We start from the raw sequence: 23,932 nt of genomic DNA on the forward strand, positions 1-23,932 counted from the left end.
ATGAATACTTATTAACTATATCATGTATAGTTATGAAAATTAATTATTTAATTCTATTATATCCCAAACATAACTGAGTAAGAAACAAACATATAAAATAATAATATAGAAAATGTATTAACCTAAGTAATAATATATAAAAATATTGATTAAATATTAATATAAAAGATATTGAAATATATTTAAAGATGTTAAATAATTAAACATAAAATACTTTAATTAATATTGTTCAATTTACAGACATCGTCATGGAGGTTCTCCTTGTACATCCCGGACCTGCATCTAGAGAGCTACTGTTTTTACAGGGCAACCATAGGTCTTCACACATCTGGGATGGGCATTGTCTGTCCCAATCATTTCACCCCAGACGTATAGACGATATGTGAGAATTTATTAGGGACCACCCACTGCATCCCCGTATAGTTAGACGCCTTCAGGATACTGGTTTCTACAGGATCATAGAGCTCAGCCAGTTGCAGTTCGACTGGGCGTTGATCACGGCTATGATAGAGCGGTGGCGACCGGAGACGCACACATTTCATCAACCCATCGGCGAGACTACCATCACGCTTGAGGACGTGAAGGTTCTTTTCGGACTGCATGTTGATGGTATACGTGTAGCTTACCCGCATGCTCTTAGAGATTATAGGGGATTGGATTACCTTTATATGGTGCAGCGACTCAGCGGTTTCCAGCCAGCGGAGCCAAATACATTGAGTGGGGCCAGTCGATTACAGCTGACGCCCATTCGATAGCATTTGGTGGCGATGAATGTGGAGATTACGGATGATTCACCGCCAGAGGATATCGACCGACACACGAGACTGTTGTTGTTGCTAATATTTGGTGGTATATTGTTCCCGAACACTTCGGGAAACCTAGTCTGCTTGAGATTTCTACTTCATATGGAGCGGCTAGATGATTTATCTGGTTATAGTTGGGGTGCTGCTATTCTAGATTACCTGCATAGACAGATGTGCTGGGCGTGCATGGGCACCCAGAGAGACGTTCCCGGATTTTTACCGCTGCTGTAGGTGAAAACATAGTCAATTCTTTTCATGATTATAACATACATAGTAAAAAAAAATACCTTAAATTTTACGTCCATAATCTATATTTGGTTTGGGCCTGGGAGCGGTTCCTGCAGTTCCTGCCACCTCTACCACGGATCGCTCAAGATGCACCACCTCCATTGTTTCTCCCTTTAGCTTGCAGGTGGGTTGATAGGCGAGGCTACGCACGCGAGGTCGAGGCTCGACATCATCTCCCTTATTACAGGGATTTGTTGGATTTACTTAAAGGCGCGCATGTATATATATACTTAAGTTTACTTGGCCTGGCTTGATATGTGTTGCGTTTACTCATGATTCTTGTCACTACCCCAAATTTCCTCTGTATGAGGTCGTGATGGAACCTAGTTTCTAAGACTAGGTAAGCCTATCAATGCGAAATAATCATAAATATCTGAAATAAATAAACTACCATTCAATTAATTTCATCTCCCAAAACCCGGTAGAAATAAGTCACAAGCTTCTATGAATTTATTCTCTATGTCTCTATATATTGGAGTCTAAATCAAATAAGGAAGACAACATAGTAAGATAGAAGGAGACTCCGGAGTCTGCAGACGCTGGCAGATATACCTCGAAGTCTCCTCGTTCAACTAGTTTACTGATGCCCGGTCTGAAAAGGTGTACCTGGATCTGCACAAAAAGATGTGCAGAAGCGTAGTATGAGTACACCACAATGGTACCCAGTAAGTGCCAAGCCTAACCTCGGTAGAGTAGTGACGAGGTCAGGTCAGGCTCTACTGGAAAATAATAATAGTATGGTAAAATGTTAACAATATAATAAAATAAATGACAATGGAATGAATTAAGTAGCAGGTCACCATTTAATTACATACAATAATGACAATTAATATCTCGTGGAAACAAACAAAATTTCCTTTCAACCTTAAGAAAATCACAACAAATAATCAAAGGCAATTGTGGCCATAAATCAATATCAATAAGGGCACTCCCGAGGTACCTCCTTGTAGTCCCAAATCATAAATAAATTCACAATATCTCATTTTTTTTATCTCACCGCGGGAGTCTTTACAATTTATTTTAAAGAAAATATTTTTTTCGAAATAGCATCCCATGTTTTAGCCATCCTTATCACATCGCATGACTTCTAGTAGTTCCTCCTACTAGCCACGCGTATCAAGCCACCCTTATCTCACCGCATGCGTTTCAATACCCATACCTTATACCACCGCATGCGTATCAATATCACAATATATCACAATTTGCACCTCAAGTGCTCAAATAATTTAACTTGCCAAAATAATTCAACAATAATGTTTTTCACAATAAAGAGCTCACGGCTCATGCCAAAATAAATCATCAATAATATTTTTTCACAATAAAGAGCTCACGGCTCCATCACAATGAGTACGAAAATCTTACAAAAATATTCAGGAATAAATAATTCAGCAAAATAATATTTCAAAATCTTTAATACGTTGCTTCAATATTAAATTTAAAATGTCAAATACTTCATATTAATAATATTTATTTTAAAGAAAATCAATCTTTAAATAATGTACAGAATAAAAGAAACCAAGTTCCAACTAAACAGGTAAAACAATTAGCAGGAAAAAAGGCCAAGCAAATTTAAAGTATATAAATCAAATCAATGATGGAGAATATAACAAGATTTAATAATTTAATTAATATGCAACAGTGATATACTCAATATAAAAATATAATCCTTCACATTTAACCCGTGTACACACTCGTCACCTCGTATACATGACTTTCATCACATTACAATTAATACCAATTCTAGGAAAAGTTTTTACTACACAAGGTTAGACAAGTCACTTACCTCGACTTGATCCAATTTAATCAAGTAATATGCCTTTTCCTCGATTTTTCGACTCCGATCGACTCGAATCTAGTCATAATTAATTCGATACAGCTAACAAAAATTAAAGGAATCAATTTCATAAAAAGATACTATATTTTTCAATAAAATCCGAAATTAACTCAAAAATTACCCGTCGGATCCACGTCTCGGAATCCGAAAAACTTATAAAATCGGACAACCCATTTAATTACGAGTCCAACCATACCAGTTTCACTCAAATCCGACTCTGAATCGACACTGAAATCTTAAAAATTCGTTTCTATGAGATTTCTAAAATTTGCCCAAAATTTCAATCTCAAAACACTAATTAAATGGTGAAAATAATGATATATTTGTGTATATAGTCCGAATCCGAGTTAGAATCACTTACCCCCAATATTTTTCCTTGAAAATCTATCAAAAATCGCCTCTGCTCAAGCTCCAGTTTGTTAAAAATGGCGAAAGGGACGAATTCCCTCTTTTATAAATCTACCTAGGCAGCCTTTGGAATTCGGCCTCGATCGTGGCTTCGATCATGGCCCTCGAGCCTAGGCCTCGATCGTGGCTTCGATCACAGGCTCGAGCCTGGACCTCGGTCATGGCCTCGATTATGGCATCGAGCCTGGTCCTTCGAACATGGCCTCGATCATGGCATCGTGGCTCGGCCTTCAATCATGGCATCGATCTTGAGTCTCGTCTCTGGCTTCGACCCTGGCCGTCGACCCTGGGCTCGATATTTGGGCTCGACCCTGGGCTCGGTGTCTAGGCTCGATCTTGGGCTCGATCACAGCCTAGAATATCCAGCAAAAGAGGAAAATTGCAGTTGCTTTTTAAGTCCAATATTTGATCCGTTAACCATCTGAAACTCACCCGAGGCCCTCGGGACCTCAACCAAATATACCAACAAGTCCTAAAACATCATACGAACTGATTTAAAATCTCAAATCACATAAAACGACGCTAAAACCGCGAATCCTGCTCCAATTCAAGCTTAATGAAACTTAGAATTTCTAACTTCTATATTCGATGTCGAAACCTATCAAATCAAGTCCGATTGACCTCAAATTTTGCACACAAGTCATAAATGACATAACGGAGCTATAAAAATTTTTGGAACTGGATTCCGAGCTCGATATCAAAAATTCAACTCACCGGTCAAACTTCCAAACTTTAATTTCTATTTTAGCCATTTCAAGCCTAATTTCACTACGGACTTCCAAATAAAATTTCAGTCACGCTCCTAAATCCAAAATCACCATGCCGAGCTGTTGGAATTATTAAAATTCTATTTTGGGGTCGTTTGTACATAATTCGACATCCGGTCACTATTTGAACTTAAGCTTTTAAAACCTTTATTTTTTCATCAAAATTTCATATCTCGGGCTAGGGATCTCAGAATATGATTCCGGGCATACGTCCAAGTCCCAAATCACGATACGGACCTACCAAAACTGTTAAAACACTGATTCTAGTCTGTTTGCTCAAAATGTTGACCAAAGTCAACTCAATTGAGTTTTAAAGCTCTAATTCACATTTTAATCCATTTTTCACATAAAAATATTCCGAATAATTTTACGGACTGTGCACGCAAGTCGAGTAATGATAAATAGTACTTTTCATGGTCTTAGAACACATAATTAATTATTAACTTTAAAGATGATATTTTGGGTCATCACAATTCGTGTATTTATTAAATAGTTCGTATGGAGGCCATACAGTGACGCGCTCATAGCTGGTTTGCCCGATTATTGCTCCCGCGGCCGAGCTATGTATAGCTCTTCCGTCCCACTGATATGTCTCGATATTGTCGAGCATCATGCCACCGAGAGAGTCCTTCACTAGTTTGGTCACCCGCAACTTGTACCTATTCCGCCCACTTGGCATGGGACACATTACTAGCGGGAAGATCTTTGCAGGGTTGACCAGACATACATGGCCTCGCTAGAGGCCCATGTTGAGGTTTGAGACTAGAGGTATGACTTGATTCCGCCATTCCCTTCACCTGACCGCATGGATGGCGAGCATGGGTACATGGGTTGGTATCGCATCGTTACCCGACTTCTCGTCAGGAATCCCGTTCATCACGCTGGTGGTCGGTACATTCCATACGCTGGGAGGCATGAGGCAGTAGTATGTTATTTGTTATACTTACTTATAACGTTACATTATCCTTTCGTAATTAATATTTTACATGCTATGCAGGCTATTGGCTTACATCAGTTCTACCAGTTGGGACTGGAGATGCTACATCATACAGGCGAGGGAGCGGCAACTTTGCACGTGTTTGGTCATCGGGTTATTAATCTTGCTTCCACCATATTGAGACGTGCCCAAGAGGATGAGCGCTTAGGATACGAGGCTGCTTATGTCCCACCCGAGGAGTACCATCATGGGCCACCAGTAGAGCATGAACGTGGTAGACGTGGAAGGCGTGGCCAAAGAGGAAGGGGTGGCCCACGAGGTCATGGTGGTCGGCGAGGACGACGTTCCCAACAAGGGGAATTGAGGCACCCGTGGAGGATATTAGAGATGATCAGCCGGGTGAACACCCTGAGCCACACGATGCTCCTCATAATATGCTGTCACTTAGCCTTCAGCTGTCGCTAGGGACTTCGCAGGTGACCCCGTCATCTCCATTGTTAGTTGCGGGCATGACCATTATGCGGCAGGAGAGGGATCAGTATTTTCCTGATCCCCCAGAGCCATTGATGGTTGTTGTTGATTGTCCGATACGAGAGGTGCATAGTGGGCGACGACTAAGTTATTTATCATCACCGAAGGATGTTGAGGATTTTTCACATACTTCATCTACTCCAGTGCACCTCGATGTTCTGACAAAGCATTGTGGCGCTACTCAGACGCAGGTTTGTTGGTATTACTATTATTTCAATTTATTTTTATGTCATTGATTAGTCAGTAATATCTAAAGTGTTTTTATTTTTTTAAAGATTTCGTCATCGCCCGTCAGGAGGCCACATTGTGAGATACTGACTTGCCGGAGACGGATGATTTTATTCAGGAGCCCGCTGAGACCATGGTATGACCATTAGATTTTTTTTTTGCTAACACGTACGTTAGTATTTTATATTTCATATACTAAAATATCTTATTATTCTTTAGTTTACCGCTGGCCCAATGATCACTTCTACCGAGTCTGCCAGCCTTACTAATGATCATGTTGTAGTGCATCCTGCGATAAAGAGGCAACGTGATGAGGATGATCCTGATAGCATTGCCGGGCGAGATGGGATGCACCTCAGGCCAGCCAATGCTTTAAAGCATACAGGCTGTGGGACTCATTGATGTTTATTATTAGTTGTATATATGACATTAAATATATAATAGCAGTATTATTTATCTTTTACATAATTTGCACATGTATTTTTATTTCTCGGATTATTTATTAGTTTAACACTAGAACACAAAAAAAACAACAGCTTAACATAAATTTAAATTCATTACCAATTAAAGATAATACATGACACGTACAATATAAGAATAAAATATTACAGTAAACGCATCCATGTGTTTGTTTAGTCACTATCTCCCATTATTCTATGCTTCAACCACTTAAATTTCTTTTCCAACCTATTTTTTTCTTCTGCCTCTTTTAGTTTCTCCTTCACTGCCGCAAGTTGTTCTTGTAGTTTCAGGATCAGGAGTTCGTATTCACAATTTAGATTATGTTTAGCAAACATGATTTGTAGTATTCATGGTTAATTGGTTCATCATACCATTCTTCAAAATCACATTGATTTTTGTCCTACAAATGGGAGATTAACACAAGACTATTAATTAACATATTATATAAAAGGTATTAACAAATATTTTTTCCAAGAATAATAACTTACAACTTGTTTACACATCCAACGTTTACACCCCAGATTGCAATTTGACCAACATGGCTTCAAAATGGCACGTTTGCCACAGTAACACCTCGGTACGTCATTGCGTCCAGTCATGTCGTAATGCTCAAAAATGAAAAATTAATGGAAAGTTTTTCTATTCGTTTCGTTACAACGCAAATAATAACTAAAATGCGCGAGATTTTTATAGTCAGCTAAGAGTAATTTTAGGTTACATAACGCATATTAGTGAGGCATTTATTCAGATCGACAGCTTTTTCAGGTCGACATGACAATACACATAGTGCATATTGGTGAGGCGCTATGTTTCGATAGATAATGATTCTTTCGGGTACAAGTGGGTCCATTTTTTTCAGATCGACAACTTTTTCAGGCAAACATGACAATACACATAGCGTATATTGGTGAGGAGCTATGTTTCGCGTGATAATAATTCTTTCGGGTATAAGTAGGTCCAGCCTTTTCAAGTCGATAGCCTTTTCAGACCGACGCTTTTTCAGGTCGACATGACAATACACATAGCGCATATTGGTGATGCGATATGTTTCGTGTGATAATGATTCTTTTGGGTACAAGTGTGTCTAGCTTTTTCAGGTCGACAACTTTTTCAGATCGACAACTTTTTCAGATTCACATGACAATACACTTAACGCATATTGGTGATGCGCTATGTCTAATATATAAGTTCGTGCAGTTTAGTTCTTCTTAAATTGAACCAAGAGATCAGTATTCAAAGACCATTTGAAGAACCATTACAACATCCATTTCAAAAATGCCACTAACATTTAATAGGTGGTTTAAGAAGAGGTAAAAAGGTGAAGGTAGTTCAAAAGATCCACATGGAACACGTTATAACACAATCGATCCCTACCTTGAAACAAATATGCTAAGTTGCTATACAGATTTGGTTGATAACAAGTGGTATGGTGTTCTACGTCCCTTGGAAAATAAGCCTATCAATATACACATTTATCTCAAAGTTACAGGGCACATTAATGAGGGCGAAGGTCATTCTACAAAGCCTGAAGGTATGCGAATTTGGGACGAAAAACTATAATGGATTCCCCGTTACTCAAAACGATGTGATTATGAAGTATTATGTCACTGACATGGGCTTGTTGTATCACCAGCACTGTCTGTAACCATCCAAACAAACATATATAAAAATGAACTAGAAGTGATTCGACATTTAATGAAGGATATTCTAGAGATGGAAAAGGCACTAGCCATTCATCATGCAATGGATGATATTAACTACCTGGAAAGAACGGAGGATCGGTATTGGGATTTATTAGAAAATGAAAAATTGCATAGAGACAATGATTATCCTGTTTTCCCAACAGTTGTCGAATGAGAGAGACTACCTAAGTTTCTACCATAGACGTTGGACGTAAGAGTCCCATATTGTTGTAGAAATCAAGCAAGTGGTCTTATTGATAATAGTGATGAAATACGAGAAATATATGTCAACTAGGGCCTAGATTACGATGACCTTGGTCCCGAAGGGTGCGTACAAGATGCTGACGAAGAAGATGAAGATAGTGACAATGAAATAGTGCCAGACAGTGACGATAATGGCGAATCAAAATTGCTATTTATTTATTAGGGTGTATGTTAAATTATTGTATTGAATCTTTAGTGCTAAATAATTAGATTTAACCGCATTGGAAACATAATTTTATTTTATAAATTTTACAAATTGAATATTTACAGACATTTAGTACAACAAAAATACTGCAAAAAAAATACTACGTTTATCCTTGATAATGGGGAACATTGGATGAATTGACACCTGGAGCTGAATTACCACCGCTTTCCAAACCAGCAGAAGGACATTTACGGTGGTTGTGTCCTGTTTGGGAATATATGCCACATTTACACGCATAAACGATATCACCTTCATCCATTTGGTTCCGTATCTGCATTTTTTTTGCACTTGCCGTTGGCGCACATAATCCTTGTTACACATAATTTTAAATGGTTCCGGCGGCCAATAGTGCTCAGCACCCACTGGCTGCAACTGTCCACTATAGGTGTTTAATTATGCAAAAACACTATATTCTTTATCAACGTACCTTGTTGCCGCAAAACCTGTATGTTGAAAGCACTTCATGGCATGTGAGCTTGGAAAGTGATAGATTGACCATTTTCCATATGAGCATAATCTTCTGGCTTCATTGACGGTGTGTGTATTATTCCCGCGGTTGTGATGCAGACCAGTGCGAACTTCAAAAATATTTCGCTCACTGCAATACTGCAAAAATGAGTGCCACTGTGCTCGCTTCCAATATTTCTCAAATCGTTTTATTGGTTGTGGCATAAATTCAACACCCCTTTTCATAAATGACGATGCATCTCTATGTCTTTTAATAAGCCTCTCTGCCATCTACTTGAATAACATCGGCAACATGGCAGTGACAGGCAATTCACGTGCAAACTTCAATAACCCGTTGAAAGACTCTCACACATTTGTAATCATAATTCCTCATCTTCTACCATCATCCTTATGCAAAGTCCATTTGTCAAGCTCATGTCGCATCAACCAACGATAGGCTACTGAGTCTTCCTGCCTAATCAATTCCATTCGCCTCATGAATTTACACTCTTGGTGATCTGTTGCAGCCAACGACATTAAATCATGTAAGTCCTTTGTCGGATAAGCCTTCTGGAAGTTGGCCTTTAAGTGCCTAACACAGTAACAGTGGTAGGCATACGGTTCCTTCTATGCACACAAATTCTGTACATAACTTAAAATATCGCCATGCCGATCAAATATTAGACAAATATTCGAACGATGTTTGACAACGTGCTCCTTCAAGTGGTTCAAAAATAATATCCATGCCTCTTGGCTTTTATTGGCACAAATAGCAAATTCTAGGGGAAATATAGTTTCATTAGTATCTACTACAACGGCAATCAACAACTTAATATCATACTTTCCTTAGACATGAGTGCCGTCTATGGATATTATCGGCCGACAATGCACAAAATCATCAATGGCTAGTTTAAATGCCTAGAACACATATCTGAATATATATTCTGGTATTCCCAGACTCCGCTCAAGCTTTCATTCAATAACAGTCCGGAGGTTAAAGTATTGCAATGCAGCCATGCACCTGGGTAGAGCGACAAAGGACTTATCCCAGTTACCATAAATAATTTGAAACGCATGTTTACGCCCGAGAAATGCCTTTCTTTTGGTAATGGTACATCCATATACCCGGTGGATAGATCTTATACACTCTTTAATCTTGTACCTTATGGACGCTTCAATGTGTGAAATCAAGACAAGAGAAATCAAGTCAACATTCAAGTTAAAATGATTCCCACTGAATGTGTCGATTTCACAAGTGTGGGTGCCAATGTATTTCCCCACAATCCACATATTTATTTTCAACTTTCTCGCATGCAACATCCAATTACAACCTTGAAACCATCTACGACAAATAACCTTTTATACTTCCGGAGATAACTCATGAACCACGAACTCACGACATTCTTTTATGTTGTACATTCGCACCGCCCTGCTTAGGTGCACTTTATTAGCAAAAAGCATGCCCTTTGACAGCACCGTTGCTATAGATTCATCCCACATTACTGTCCGAATTTCGTCAAGATCCCTTGTAAGGGCATCCACATCCGGCATACTTGGAAACTGATCAAGGTAGGGAATTTTCCTTGAATGAAATCGCTCATGGGACTCGTACACTATTGGTCTAACGGGAGGTAGAGCATGCTCCCTCGTCAAATCAGGTTTATCATTCTCTTCCTCATCGTCATCACCCTTATCAGGGAAGGGTGTGTCATCTCTAGACTCATCAACATTGTTGTTATAATCACTATCATCTTTCCGACTCTGCACATCGGCCAAATTCCGATTAAATATGTCGTCTTCGAGCAATTGAGTAAGGACAAGACCTTCAAGTTGCTCATTTTCATTGCACAACCAATAAAATAATGAGTTTCTCAAATTCATCCAAACATTACATATAAACTTTATCACTTAACTTACAAATCATAATATGTAGATATCTCATGATGTACAGTATTCTGTTGCTGATGACTCCCAGATGGACCACCATGATCCAACACATCAAAACTAGGCATATTCCAACTATTTGTTGGTTCATAACTTGTAAAATTCATATCTGGCCGGTACCCCTTGTGGAATATATGAGTGTTAATACAAATTTAATACATAAAGATAAACATCGTAACACAAAGAAAAATTGAAGTTTACCACTCGGCTTGTGGATTATGTAAACTTGGGGAGAAATTATGTCTTTGCTCCTCATTCGCCCGTGGAAATATGTTTAGATCTGGCCATACTCTTTCACCCAAAACCTGTTTAGATAAAACTGCTCCAAAAAACTACCCGATGATTGAGGGATATCCCTAATTTTACGGAACCTCATTATTGTGAACGTCTTCAGCCTTGACGTATATTTCCAACATTTTTTTCACAAGAAATTCTCTGTGTTCATCCAGAGTCCTCAAAATATCTGTCAGAGTTTCATCGTCTTCGATATTAAACTCAGCATAACAAATAACCCCTTGCGGAGTAACAGAATACGAATATCTTCCGATCACTTTAATATTAACCGAACGTTTGCTCACACTCATTTTTTTTCATAACAATAATATCGATCTATCGTACTCCATTGTAAGTGGCAACTTAACATGATATTGTGGAGAACTACTATAACGTACTAAGTTATTCTCCACCACAACGTCACCCCTCCACCCCACCCAATATAATGAAACCCTAATTTTTTGCTATTCGAACATTATGACAAAATGCAAAATGACTTAACGAACAAATATTTCGGAAGATCTGAAGGATCCTGAATGGATTTTACTAAATTCTGAAACTCCTTAAAAGTGAAAAATATCAGCCCGGGGGTATAATTATTTGATGCATAGCGCATGCATAATAGGCGCTACATATGTAGCGTGTATACTGCATGCGCTATACCCATATGAATTATTAGTGGGTCAGTAAAGTGCAGCTGAATTACTGGTGGGGCAGAAAAGTTCAAATATAGTGCGGTTATTCACCACATTATGCCTTAACGGACAAACATGTCGTTAAAGTGTAGCGCGATGAATAACTGCGCTATATATAAAATGATAGTCAATTTTGTTTCCACCTATTTTTGTCCTTTGAGTCTAAAAGAACCATACTTTGGTTCCGCACTCCACATTTGCGTATATAAAAAGACAAAAGGTGTACTCTTTTAAAGGCTAGCGAGGGAATCTAACTGCAAATATGAAGAAAATACGTATGCCTTTTCCATTTATGAATTTCACTATATTCAGCTTACGCTCATCGGTCTAACTAAAACCCATCAAACACATAATGGTGTAAGACCCAATAATTATATCACACTTATAATTAGGCTCTCTTTTATGGATTACCATCAAATCAGAATAGTTAAAACGTAACTAACAACTATTCTAGATAATTGTAGTCCATTTTTTCCAACAGTAGTATCTTTAGAATTTAATCATATTTACCCTCTAAATCGGATAATAATTGAATTTATAATTAGTTTTTAGGATACGTGGATTAATTTGACACAAAGCGATAGATTGAACTATAAGTAAAGCAAACAATAATAAAATAAATTTAAACCGTGTGATTTGAAAAGTCATATCCTTGAGAAATAGACCTCACTCGAACTGAATATCATCCAAATAATATCCAAATACAGAAGAACAGTAGCTTGCGGAAAGAAAATAATATTATAATGCTTTTAGGATGCGTGTTACTCTGCCTTTTACAACTAATCAGACCTCCTTTATATAGTCGGGGAGTCCTACTTTAGGTGCAACTCTATATAAGGTAAAAAATCTCATGATTTGCTAATTAAGCGATTTCATTGATACGTGCCGAGATTTCCGCCGTGATGCGCGACCGGTTACTGATATTTCGTTCTTCCGTTACTTTGGTTCGATGATGTTCTCCCGAACTAATTCGGAGTTGGAGTCAGTTCCGGAGTCACGGATTCGATAATCTTTGAAGGCGCATGTTCTAACCTCGTACCTAGGTTCGATGGAATCCAGGATCGATCTTCAACCCATTATATTTCATCCCCGATCTGTCATGCAATGGGCGAGCTCGATTTCTACCGTATAAAAATCATAAATTGTATTTCTTCTGCCCAGTGAAGTTTTAGAGAAAGTGAACTTCTTTGACTAAACTACTCTACAAATGACAAGTTGGTGTCTACGGTATGAGGCTTTTTCTTGGTTACTTTGACCTTCTTTGCTCTTTAAGAGTACTCGTTTCAGAAAACACAAATATTAATTAAGAACTGGTTGGCTGCAAATCATATTTGGAATAAAGCATTATACTTTTCCTTTTGATAACAAGTAATATTCCTTCCATTGTAAAAAGAACAGTGGAATTTAGATTACATTGGTCAACACTACAATTTTTTGGTGTAAATATTGACTACATAATTTTATGAAATGAAATTTATTTCAAAATTTTTTATTTAACAAAAATAATGCTCCTACTATTATTGTTTTTGTCGTAAATGAGCAAAATTGCGGAGCCACATTACGTGTTACGGGTTCGGCCGAACCCAGTAACTTTGGTCCAAACTCTATATTTGTCATAAGAAATTCATTGAATATGTATAAATTCTTAATTTAAAATTCAGTAACTTAAAAGAACTAGAATTTCGAACTTAGTAACTTTAAATTTTGGCTCCGCCTCTGAGCAAAAAGACATAGTAATTTTACGTCCCTGCCGGTCAAAGGTTAAAACATGGTAATTAGTTGTAATCATGAGAAATGAAATGATTCAAGATGTTAACAAGCCTCGTAATTTTTACCTTGAAATTTTTTACTTAGTAAATAAAAAGAAGGAAAAACTGTGCTAGTCAATGCAAAATCCAGAGGTAGGGACTTATAAAGATGTCGTGGGTCGTGGCTAGATGTAAACTGTTGAAGTAATTTTATTTTATTTTATTTTTTAGCTTGTTAAACTCAAATCTTTTACAAAAGTACTATCTTTTGTTTTTAAGATTTTAAGAAAATAAAAGAATTGCCTGGTTCTTAGTTGTACGGTTTATGTACCGACATCTGAATCTATTCAATATGTCTATTACTGCTCTATATATTTTGTCGATTAGTAGTACTACATTTCATTTACTATTACTTCTTTGTACAGCTAGCTAAGGTAAGGTTAAATCAGTCAAGATTCGAGCTTAGTTCATTAAATGTTTGGATATTTTTCCAACAATAATGTACACCTCCCCACGAATATAAATGACTAGGACCCCCAGCAATTAATGACCAAGCAAATATGTACGTACTTCCAGATTATTTCACTATTTCTATTTCAAAAGCAAAAAAAAAAATTCATATTTAAATTTTTCTCACTTTGTTGATTAAAAGAATGTGCTATCTTATGCTTAAATAGTCCCGCCTGACCTGGGTCGCGGTCGGAGCGCCTAAGCGCAATAAGGGTCGGGGAGCCCAGACACCACTTGTCGTGAGTCCGTCACCGTGGACTCGCATTTAGGCCAATCGCACGCTCGGGACGCACGGGAGGCCAATATCCGTCCCACGACACCACCACAACCAGGAGATTGGGCGCGGTGTGCGAGGGCGAAGCGATGCGTGAAGCCCAGGCAGACGTGCCCTCGGCCTAATGATTTCGGGCGCAACTTGCGTTCAAAGACTCGATGGTTCACGGGATTCTGCAATTCACACCAAGTATCGCATTTCGCTACATTCTTCATCGATGCAAGAGCCGAGATATCTGTTGTCAAGAGTCGTTTATGTTTCAAAAGAAGTAAAAGTCCCCATGCTCACACCGCGAACGGGGCACGAGAGGCAGGCTTTCAATTTAGTATGCCTTGGCGCTTTCCGCGCCGGGGTTCGTTAAGCCGAAGCACCCCGGCCGCACCACTCCCCAGTGTTTAAACAAGTTCGCGGGTCATTCTGCTTTGCAGGTTTAGACAATGATTAACGAACCCCAACTCGAAAAGCGCCAAGGAATACTAAATTGAAAGTCTGCCTCTCGCCCCCCGTTCGCGGTACACGCGGTGGACTTGTGCTTCTTTTGAAACATAAACGACTCTTGACAACGGATATCTCGGCTCTCGCATCGATGAAGAACGTAGCGAAATGCGATAGTAGGTGTGAATTGCAGAATCCCGTAAACCATCGAGTCTTTGAATGTAAGTTGCGCCCGATCACTGTCACTGCACATGAGATACATGCGTTTGTGCAGGTTAGTCCTTCATCCCCAACTTGGTTAATTCCGCTTATTTACGCAAGTACATCTTATACTAGTCGCAAAATACTTTGGAAAAACCTAGAAGTATTTTCCAATACTCATCAGTCACCCTGGTTACTCTGTGGTGACTTTAACGAAGTCACGGCATCCTCCGACAAGTTTGGAGGGAATCCCATAAATACTGCTAGATCTGCCTCCATTAACAATTGTCTGCATAATATTAATATGATAGACTTAGGTTTTGCTGGCACTCGTTTTACTTGGTCCAACTAACGAAAAATACGGCAGCACCTCATTCTCGAAAGGCTTGATCGCTTTTTTGCTAACCCTGAATGATTGAATTTATTTGAAGACTCTAGTGTCATATTATATACGGTCAAAACCGATTCGAGTTAGCCGTACGTATTGATCGAGACGATAATGTTTCGATCAAAGGATATCTGCATGACAAGCTCGGCCAAGATCCGAAGTAAGGTGGGCGAACTTCGAGCTCCAAGATCGATCAAATGACAAGCTCGATATGATTATCGAGTCCATATCCAAATCGAATTACGAGGCAAAGCGGAGATTATCGAAGATACATGGACCAACCAACATTCACCCTGAATACCGAGATGAAAATTTATAGACGAACGAAAGAAATGAGTATTTTTCCCCCAATTTCCCCCCAAAAATGTAGCTTAATATTCAGATGGTCCAGTAGGATATTGTAACTAATTGGTACGTGCAAAGGGACCTCCCACTGTCATTTACTAAGAACTGCAAAGGCGACCGTCCAAATATACTACTCCATAACTAAATAAGCAAGATGGAGAATTGTGACATTTTATCTTCTTGAAAATCAACTAATGCTTGACTATGATTTTGTGAGCCTCAAATATATATTTCCTTGTCATCTATGACCTCTATATATTGTACGTTTAATAGATTTCTTTCTTCCTTTCCTTGTGATATCGATTTGACTTCTTCATATTTTCCTGAAGTAACATCATACCAAATGGGGAAGATTCTTAAAATGTTGACGTAGAAGAAAAATGATGATATCAATGAAGTTAATTAAAAATTATGAGGTCTTTAACACAAAATAGTCTTATACAATGATTATAAAAAAACATCGATAATCAACTGTACAAATTTTCACCAATGGGGTTCGTGGAGGTTTTCTCTCTCTCCCTCTCTCTATATATATTGTTGGAATTAAAGATTGGTGAATGGGAAATGGAGGGAAAAAAAGTGGAGGTAAAGTGAACTCCCTTTTTTTTTTTTTGGAAAGAGCAAGTATCCCTCATTGGTGGTAGAAAGAAAAATGAATGCGCTTATATTGAGAAAACAATTCTCTTAGTGTTAAATGGTTTGGAAAAAAAGTAAGCATAGCGCTGTCGTCGTTGTCGCTCGACTTCGGCTTCGGTCAATGATTGCTTAAACTTTTTGGACAAAATTTCTTTCAATTATTTAATTAATTAATTAAATTAATTAACGAAAATTCAACCCAGAATAACCTAGGACCCGCGACCCGACCCAGTCCGGTTCTTTCCCGAATTATTTTAAATTTTTTTTTCCGGAATATTTCAAACGTGAAATGTTTCCACCAATTCCAACAGCCATGAGTGTTTCTGAAAGGTTGCAAACCTTTACAGAACAATGCCAGAAAATGGCTATAAATATGGCTTGATCCCAGAACTTTTCTTCGAAATTTTCTGATCTTTTCTTCTTCTGCACAAAATTTTCCAGTGTGTTTTACAACTATTGAGTGGTTCGTAGTTCATCAGAGTTTTTGGTGCCAATACACTGGTGAATTAAATCGTTCTATCCAGGGAGGATAATATTCCAGCACCTCGGGTACTTGAGGGGAATAATTTCTTTAAGGACACACTGTGCATTTAGTGGGCTCGATTTATTCCGAAATTATTTTTAGATGTTATTTCGACACTCTGTTGCTGCTAACTTTATGTTTCTGTTTTCGGTTTCAGAAAGTTTACTGTTTCATTATTCATTATAGTAACACAGATTGAATAACAATCTTAAGGAAATTATTTTATTGTAATCTGTATTCTGTTTTTGGAGATTAAAACTTGTGTGAGTTTCTACTCCTTCTGAATTTTTCTATTCTGATTTGAAAATATATAAACTTCATCGGAGTACTAAAAATCAGAAGCGATTTGAAGAACATAAAAACTTCATCGTTTTCTATGAAACAATATATAAAAAATATCGGTTTTTATATATTAAACATATTATTTATCGTTAATTACAATACTGTTTACTGTTATATTTTTTGCCATTAGTTGAATTCTTCTGTTGTTGAGAGTGAGAAATGGCAATTGATAATGGAAATCCTTTTGCGACTGTTGCAGCAACAAGCTGAACTGTTGTTCCACCGACCGAGAAACCGGGAAAATTTTCTAAATCCAACTTCAAAGGATGGCAGCAAAGGGTGTTTTTCTGGCTTACCACGCTTGGTATGAAGAAGTTCACCAGTGAATAACCTTCAGTGCCTGCTGCAGACATACCAGACAATGAGAAATTTATGATTGTTGAGGCGTGGAAACATGCAGATTTTCTTTGCAAAAGCTATATACTAAGTGCTTTGGAGGATGCCTTATACAATGTCTACAGTGCTATGAATACGTCTAAAGAATTATGGGACGCACTTGAGAAGAAGTACAAGACTGAAGATGCATGCTTGAAGAAGTTTGTAGTTACCAAGTTTCTAGACTATAAAATGATAGACAGCAAAACCATTGGAACCCAAGTTCAAGAGTTTCAACTTATTTTTTACGACCTTATTGCTGAAGGTATGGTCATGAATGAAGCATTTCAAGTGGCTGTAATGATTAAAAAATTGCCTCCTTCGTGGAGAGATTTCAAAAACTATCTTAAGCACAAGCGCAAAGAAATGAAGTTGGAAGATCTTATGATTTGTCTCAAGATTGAGGAAGACAACAAAACAGCCGAGAAGAAGTCTCGTGGAAATTTAACGATTATGGGAATTAATATCGTTGAGGAGACTGCTCCAAAAAGTATGAAGGAGAAGAGGTGTTCTGGACAGACTAAGGAGCAGAACAAGAAAAACTTCAAGGGCAACTGCTACAATTGCGGAAAAGCTGGTCACAAAGCCCATGATTGTCGTCTCCCGAAAAAGGATAAGAAGAAGGGACAGGCCAACATAGTGGAGAAGAATAATGACATTGATGATCTGTGTGCAATGCTTTTGGAATGCAACTTAGTTGGAAATCCGAAGGAGTGGTAGATTGACTCTAGAGCCACTCGACATGTTTGTGCTGTCAAAGAAGCATTTGCGACTTACTCTACTGTTGGTCCCGAAGAAGAGCTTTCCATGGGAAATACTGCAACAGCCAAGATTGAAGGTTATGGGAAGATATTTCTGAAGATGACTTCCGGCATGGTGTTAACGCTCAACAACGTTCTTCATATTCCTACTATTAGGAAGAATCTAGTTTCTACTTCTTTACTTGTTAAAAATGGATTTAAATGTGTATTTGTATCTGACAAAGTTGTTGTAAGCAAGAATGAAATGTATATTGGAAAGGGATACCTCACAGAGGGCCTTTTTAAACTCAATGTAATGGTTATTAACATTATGAATAAATTTCAGCTTCTTCTTATTTATTGGAGTCAAATAATTTATGGCATATTCGTTTAGGACATGACAATTACAAAACCTTGCGGAAGTTAATTAATTTAGAAGTAATACCTAAATTCGAGTATAATAAATCAAAATGTCAAATATGTGTTGAATCTAAGTTTGTAAAACATCCTTAGAAGTCTGTTGAAAAGAATTCAAATCCTTTAGACTTAATTCATACTGATATTTGTGATATGAAGTCGACACCATCTCGGGGTGAAAAAAAATATTTTATAACTTTTATTGATGGTTTTACTCGATATTGTAATGTTTATTTTACATAATAGTAAGGATGGAGCAATTGAAGCATTTAAGAAATACAAGAATGAAGTGGAGAATCAATTGAGTAAAAAGATCAAAATGATTAGAAGTGATAGAGGTGGAGAATATGAATCTATGTTTGCACAAATACGTTCGGAATATGGAATTATCCATCAAACTGCTACCCCATACACACCTCAATCCAATGGAATTACGGAAAGAAAAAATCGGACATTAAAGGAATTGATGAATTCTTTATTAATATGTTCCGGATTACCGTAGAGTTTGTGGGGTGGAAGTTATCCTTATAGCTAACTGAATACTCAATAGAGTACCCCCACAGCAAAACGCAATCTATTCCATATGAAAAATGAAAAGGAAAAAAACCAACTTGAAATATTTCAAAGTGTGGGGGTGTTTAGCAAAGGTACAAGTACCTTTACTCAAAAGGGTAAAAATTAGACCAAAAATTTTGGATTGCATTTTCATTGGATATGCTACAAACAATAAAGCATGTTGGTTTGTAGTTCATAAACCTGATAATCTCGAAATTCATGTTAATACGGTAATTGAATCAGATAATGCTGAATTCTTTGAAAGCATCTATCCGTATAAAACTGAATGTGAGTCGTTAAGTGAAAGACCTAAACGACCACGGGAAGAACCAAAGAAAAATACTCCAAGTAAAGAAGATCCAAGGCGTAGTAAACGTCAAAGAACTTCTACTTCCTTTGGATCAGATTTTGTGACATTCTTGCTTGAAAATGAGCCTCAAACTTTCAAAGCAGCTATGTCATCTTCTGATTCAATATTTTGGAAAGAGGCAGTCAATAGTGAGATTCAATCAATTTTGGATAACCATACATGGGTATTGGTTGATCTTCCTCAAGAAAATAAGCCTTTAGGTTCGAAATGGATTTTTAAATGGAAAAAGAAAGTTGATGGCACTATTGACAAATATAAGGCAAGACTTGTTGTCAAAGGTTAAAGACAAAAGGAAGGCCTTGATTACTTTGACACTTACTCGCCAGTAACGAGAATAACATCTATTAGGGTGTTAGTGGCACTGGCGGTAGTGTATGGTCTTGAAATCCATCAAATGGATGTTAAAACGGCTTTCTTAAATGGAGAATTTGAGGAAGAAATTTAAATGGAACTGTCACGCCCCAAACCTGGGGAGGCGTGGCTGGCACCCGATGCCGAACTGGCCCGAGCAAACCACTCTGTAACCCATGATCATTCGACCAAAACTAGAACATATATAGGTCGAGTGGGCTGAGCTCATTCCTTTTGTAACTATCATGGGCCAACATGGCCACAACTCATAATGTACAACTGTAAGTGGGCGAACACTGTATCAATAAACTATGGTTCTTAAAACATGAATACATATGGGTCGTCAAGGCCTCTGAAATACTGTACAAAATGAACCTATGTCTACAAAGCCTCTAAGATTATTAGACATCAAACAGGACAGGGTACCGGCCTACCCAGAGGTCTGTAGTAAAACTATGACACGATGACTTATAGACTCGGCTGCACTCCGAATGAGGTGGAGTCTTACCGAACCTTCGTTGAATGCTAACCTTGTCTACTATGATGGCTCGTCAAACTGATTATCTATACTTGCAGGCATGAATGCAGCGTCCCTAACAATAGAACGTTAGTACGAATAATGTACCGAATATGTAAGGCACATTAATAAGTATATAAAAGACATGGAAGAAAACATAGAGTACATGACTCAACCTGTAAGTGGATAACATTGTAAATCATGAAATACTTATAGTGTCATGCATATGCATATGGATGTTATGTCGTGCATAGGTACATGTGTTCATAACATTATCAAGCCTCTGAGGGCATCCCATCATATCATCTCGACCACTGTGGCAAAATCATCAACGTATACCATCTAATCAGGTGGTGGTGCGTATATAACGCCACAACCGTTTTCCATATTCCATATACATATAATATACGCGTATATAACACAATCTGGTCATGGGTCAATATACATGTATAAATGCATGAAATGCATAGGAAATACGTTAATAAAATCTCTCGATACGTCATAAGACCAATATGTCTCTGATTAATATCATACAGCCTTAACACATTATAATTATACTATATTAAACTATATACACAATCGTATATCTTTTATGTTAGTACCCCAAAAGTTGTCACGATAGCCATTGTTAACAGTGCAATTATCAGTCATGACTATGTGATAATTGTCTTACATTAAGTTGAATGAATTTCATCATAGTATTTATACAATCATACATATCACAACGTCAAACTACCTATACAACTAAATACAAATGCATTATAAACCTTTATTATGCATGAATCATTACTTCAAAATCAATCTACTAACAATCTAACGATATATTATAATCAGATTGATATTTTATAACATTTTGTGTTGTAACAATATATACTATATTATAATTCATTATGCTATGGTTAATAATCAATTTTCAAGTGTAACTTGTCACAAATAACCGCAAACTATAAGATTAATATGTCTCTACAATCAATTATTGATCACAATATGACTACTATGTTATTAAATATCATGTAATAACACAATAGTGTAAGTCTAATATTACAAATAATCACGTTATATTATATGCATATAATTACTGTATATTTAGTTAAACTATAAAAACTATATTTATAAATAAATCCCAACACATATATTTGTAACACAAGTTCTCTATCGTATACCTCAATAGGGACTAGGGACATACGTAGACATGCTTGAATATCACTTTACCGGAATGAATAACATAGGCATCTTTAACTGCTAAGAGTAGAACCACTTATGGAATAACATTACGTTTACGTATCGTTACTTGGATCATGCCAAAAGAAAAGGAGGGATAACCTTAACATACCTGAACCAATTCTTTATCCCTTCTTATAAAATCCAAGCTCTACCCCTTCACCAAAAATAACCTCATAGAAATCCTCACAGTGTTGAAAAACCAGATTTCAAGTAGCAATTTTGCTTCATAATAAGTCTAGAGATGAATCTGGATGGTTTAATAACAATAGGGAGGAAAGGGGAAAGAGAAATGAGAATGGAGTAGCCTTAAGCATTGCTGAAAGGTCTCTCACTAGTTGTCTATAACTAGAAAAGAAAGCATGTAATACTAGGGACACAAAAAAAATGTCACTCCACCACGATTAATGGTCCTGCTCATGCATGAGGAACGTGTATGATATACACCTAAACAGGAAAGCATGGGACTTTAAACTCTGGATTTTATCTTGCCTCTTCCTTATCATCTCAACCTATGTGGCTTTTTACTTTATATGAATGACTTTTCTTTATTCTCATAAAATGAAAGCTAAATATTGGAGAAACTTCAAATTCCAATGAAAATCATGTTGATGAAGCAATGCAAGAATTCCCAAAATGTGACACTGCCGTAGCCTTCACACATTAGTCATACATTCTTTAGCTTTCATGATTCCATGTGGGCAAACCATTCTTACACTTCTCTACTTAAATTAATAATTAATCAATTATCTTAAATTACTTAAAATACTACTCACTTTTAAGACACTTTATACACCTTACTATAATATACTTTACTATCATGGTTATGTGGTACCATATAAATAAATACATACACTATTATTTCATTAAAACATTCATGTAAAAATACATATATTTTCTCAACTTAGAATTTTTCTAATCTCATATAAAGAGTAAAATTTCCGTACGCTTAATTCTTAAAATGGTAAAAAGATAACCTTCTTTTCTTGTGAGAAAATAATTTTTATCTTTACAATAAAGAAAATCTCATAAACTTTCTCATATTATGTGTATAATTTAAAGCATTTTTGAAAGTAGTCATATTAATAACTATATAAAATCATACTTTTTAAAATATTTTTCTACAATAAATGTTCCACTCAAAATAAATACCATATCAAAATGTATCTAACGGTATCGGTGTTGTTAAACTTACGGGGTGTAACAGGAACAACCTCAGAATTTTGTGATTTCGGCTAAAGAAAAGAAAGTGTGCAAACTTGTTAAGTCGCTTTATGAACTTAAACAAGCACCCAAATAATGGCATGCCAAATTTGACCAAACAATATTGGCAAGTGGGTTTAAATAAATGAGTGTGACAAATGTGTTTATTTTAAAAACACTCCATGTCATGAAGTCATTGTTTGTTTATATGTTGATGACATGTTGATAAGGAGCAAAAATATGGCAGATATAAATGCTACTAAATGTATGTTGGCTAGCAAATTCAACATGAAGGACTTAGAAGTTGCTGATGTGATCTTAGGAATCAGAATTCACAAGACTCCACAAGGTCTAGCATTATCACAGTCTCACTACATTAAAAAAATACTTGACAAGTTCAAGTATTTGGATTTCAAACTTGCCAAGATACCAATTGACGTGAGTTATGCATTTCAAAAGAATGAAGGTGAAAGTAACTCACAACTGGGCTATGCAAGAATATTGGAAAGTTTGATGTATATCATGAATTGTACGCGATCAGATATAGCATGTGCTATTAGCAAATTGAGTCAGTTTACAAGTAATCCCAATCAAATACATTAGATGGCAATGAAACGAGTTTTGGGCTATCTGAAATATACCCAAAATTATGCTTTACAGTATAACAAATATCCCTCCGTGATCGAGAGATATAGTGATACAAATTAGATAACCGGATCATCTGAAGTTATATCCACGAGTGAATATGTTTTCACAATTGGAGTGGAGCAGTGTCTTGAAAATCATCCAAACAAACGTGCATCGCCCGTTCTACAATGGAATCTGAATTCATAGCTTTAGACAAGGCCGGTGAAGAAGCTGAATGGCTCCGGAATTTCTTGGAAGATATTCCATTTTGACCCAAACCTTTGGCACCTATATGTATATATTGTGATAGTCAAGCGGCAATAGGCAGGGTAGGGAGCATTATGTATAACGAAAAATCTCGTCATATATGACGGAGACACAATATC

General features: G+C 37.0%; 2 non-coding genes across 2 annotated transcripts; one reads left to right on the forward strand and one right to left on the reverse strand.

Moving 5' to 3' along the window:
- Positions 1–14,394: 14,394 nt before the first annotated feature.
- Positions 14,395–14,550, reverse strand: LOC117277741 (5.8S ribosomal RNA). The gene has a single exon (XR_004508084.1). It is a non-coding gene; the product is annotated as a 5.8S ribosomal RNA (ribosomal RNA).
- A 301-nt stretch (positions 14,551–14,851) lies between these two features.
- LOC117277742 (5.8S ribosomal RNA) lies at positions 14,852–15,009 on the forward strand. The gene has a single exon (XR_004508085.1). It is a non-coding gene; the product is annotated as a 5.8S ribosomal RNA (ribosomal RNA).
- The last annotated feature ends 8,923 nt before the right edge of the window (positions 15,010–23,932 follow it).

Source organism: Nicotiana tomentosiformis, chromosome 12, assembly GCF_000390325.3.
Source record: "Nicotiana tomentosiformis chromosome 12, ASM39032v3, whole genome shotgun sequence".
NCBI lineage: Eukaryota > Viridiplantae > Streptophyta > Magnoliopsida > Solanales > Solanaceae > Nicotiana > Nicotiana tomentosiformis.